This window comes from Chrysochloris asiatica, unplaced genomic scaffold, assembly GCF_000296735.1.
Source record: "Chrysochloris asiatica unplaced genomic scaffold, ChrAsi1.0 scaffold00283, whole genome shotgun sequence".
Lineage (NCBI taxonomy): Eukaryota > Metazoa > Chordata > Mammalia > Afrosoricida > Chrysochloridae > Chrysochloris > Chrysochloris asiatica.
The window spans coordinates 2,289,640-2,292,891 of record NW_006408801.1 but is presented as its reverse complement, the minus strand read 5'-3'; the positions used below and the strand labels follow the sequence as shown (position 1 = coordinate 2,292,891).

General features: G+C 48.5%; 1 pseudogene; it reads right to left on the bottom strand.

Moving 5' to 3' along the window:
• LOC102820859 overlaps window positions 1-3,252 on the bottom strand; it is a 61,697-nt pseudogene that overhangs the window by 27,583 nt on the left and 30,862 nt on the right.

Genomic DNA, 3,252 nt, shown 5'->3' with positions numbered 1-3,252 from the left:
ACGATAAGCAATGGACTGCTAACCACAAGGTCCCCAATTGGAGCCCACCAGCCACTTCATGGGACAGAGCCTCATCTTTCTCCTCCCATGTAGATTTAAAGTCTCTGAAACACTACACAGGGTTGCTATGAATTGGAATGGACTCAAAGGCACTTAACAACACCAACAATACTTCATTGATGGTGTCCTAGTGTAGTGAGATAGGATAAACACAGGGGTGCTAACTGCAAGGTTGGGGGACCCATCAGCTGCTCCTCAGAAACTCTATACAGGTTCTGAGTCGGAATCGACTCAATGGCAGTTAACAACAGTTCTGCATTGATATGTGAGCAGTTACTTTGTGTTAAAACAAGGCAAACTCATCTTAGCTACTAAGAAGGGGGTTCTTACAAGTTACAGCAGACATGGGTCTCTGGACTCACCTTCCCAGCTCTCAAATTTGTGTGCATTGCAGAGAATCGTGGAGAGAGGAAATATGTGAGAAGTATAATGTCACTGAGAGCAGATACAACCCTGACTATATTTACATGCCGGAGAAACACAAAAGAACCTTGAGCAGGCCAGAGGAGGGCCGAATGCCTGCTGTGGAAACGCAAATTGTGTATGAAAAAGTTTGCCCGTTCCTTGATCTGACTTGTACATTTTCAACATGTGGAAATGATTAATGCATCCTTGTCCTTGTAAAAAGACTGAAGAATGCAGAAGAGGGTCGCAGAATTTACCTTCAATCAAAGCCATCTCCAAATACTAGAAAACTATGAATTAAATGTCAAGTGTGTAACTGTAAGCAATACATAGATTTACGATTCCATACATGGATATATGCCATTTACATCTATATAGTTGGAGTCCTGGTGGGGTACTGTAGGATAAGCACTGGACTGCTAACCCCAAGGTCAGCAGTTCAAACCCACCAGATGCTCCTCAAAAACAACATATAGGGTCACTATGAATCAGAACCGATTCGACGGCACTTAACATCTCTGTAATCAGTTGAGTTGTGGAGTGCCTTTCTTTGTGTATTACTTAAGCTATAGGGATGAACTGTGTGCTTTCTTCTGTGAGTCAGACTTAACTGAGTTTGTTAAGAACTCATCACACTTTGACTCTCAGGTTGTAAGAAGCCACAATTGGCAGTGACCATGTCTGCCATCCACACTAGTGCAAATCGTGCATCACAGTGTGCAAACATGTGGGCGTTTCTACTCCTGTTCTCCACACCATCTGCCCTTGATTGCATTGTGCACCCCAAAATACGTGTCAACTTGGTGAAGCCATGAACCGCCATCAGTGTGGGATTGCCTGTCCTCCATGTTGTGATTGGATGTGGTTATCCTCAATATGTATTGTAAATTGTTGTTATGTGCAACTCACAGAGTTTCCAAGGAGCAGCTGGTGGGTTTGAACTGCTGACCTTGTGATTCGCAGTCCAGTGCCGATCCTGTGCACCACACCAGGAGTTGGGATTAGGGTGGGCTGTATTTTGAGTCCCACCCTTGTTTGAGTGATACCTTTTATCTTCTAAGAGATCAAAGAGGAGAGAAAGAGAGAGGAAAAGGACTTCATCGTTACCAAGAAAGAAGAGTAGGCAATGGACTATGTCTTTGGATCGGGGTCCTGCACTGAGAATCTCCTAGACCCAGGGAAAGACTGGCACCAAGACACATGGAGATCTCCAAGGAATGCAGGCCCACAGATGTTGAGAGGACACAAGGGCCTTTCCCCAGAGCAGACAGAGGGAGAAAGCCTTCCCCTAGAGCCGTGACCCTGAATTCAGACTTCCCCTAGAGCCGGGACCCTGAATTCAGACCCCTAAACTGTGAGAAGGAGACCAGGTGTGGCTCTGTAGGATAAGCACTGGACCACAAGGGTTATGGATCTCAAACTCACCAGTCACTCCTGTACACGGTCACTATGATTCAGAACCTACTTGATGACTTAACAACCACCACAAACTGGGAGGCTATCTATTTCTGTTTGTTACCAACGACTTGCAGTATTTCTGTCCTAGTGGCATTAGATATGCACACACACCCCACACCACACACACACTCACACACTGTGCCCCTAATGCACTCAACACCTACACACCTGCACGCACACACATCATGCATGCAGGAAGAAAGGTTCTGGAAGCTCTGGAGCCTGCCTGTAGAATCAGGAGTAAACGCTGCGGACAGAGAGAGCAGCAGCTGTTAACAGCAGCCATGAATATTAGCCTGGAGACCCACAGTCAAAGGGGGCGGCCTGCGCTGCAGACTAGTCAACAGGGCCACTTTGGGTTGTCTGTGATGGACTCCACCTCCACAGGGCCAAGAACCTGGAGTGAGAAGATAGGATTACCCCCAGAAGGCCAAGCACTTCATTTAGAGCACTTCACAGCCAACTAAAAGCCCTGCCCCGGCCCCTCTTCCTTATCTTTAACTCTCCCTCCGCTTCCTCCTGTCCCTCCCTCCTTTAAGTCCCCTCCTCATTTACCAGGCAAGCTTTTCTGGAGTTGAATTAGAATTCCGGTTCTCAGATTCAACTTATCTTAAAGAACTATGGCCGACGTCGAGTACTTGGGGTGAAGAAAGTGAGTTTAAAAAACAGACACTAAGAGTTGGACTTTGAAAGGATAAAAGTAAACAACGAAAATCCTTTCTAAATTGTTGTCTTGGAGAAGGTCTGCCTTTCCTGCGGGGTCCTTTGATCTTGATGGAGTACTTGAAGGAATTGGTGCTGGACATGTGAGCACACCCAGAAGTCAGCAATCAGGAAGTCAAAAAACGCGCACTCACCGCGCACTTGATCTTACACGCGTGTCTGAGACAGCTGCAAGGAGATCCACATGGAAATCCCTATTCTAGGCTGAACGCTTAGGTGCCTAACTCGGCCACAGACGCGTCCCTAACCATCTCGCAAGAGTGGACACGTGTGTGTTTGTGTGTGTGTGCGTGTATGTGTGTGTGTGTAGCGTGATTCCGGGAGATTAGTGCAGTCCTGATGTGCCCCTGAGTCATCCGTGTCTCCCGACTTTCCCGCAGTGGGGCCCAACTTTGTGCTGAGGAGACAATAGTACACAGTGTGTGCGTTCCGCGCAGGGCAGACCATTTCTCTCACTGGGGGAAGACTCCAGCCTGCGCTCTGCGGCGACCCCCGCGACTCCCCTTGGCCAGACGCAGCCCCCAGAACTGGGTACAGGTCCCAACCCCCCCAAGGTTGGCAAGTCCGGGTAGCGCGCGGGGACCCGGGGCGGGGCGCGGGGGGTCG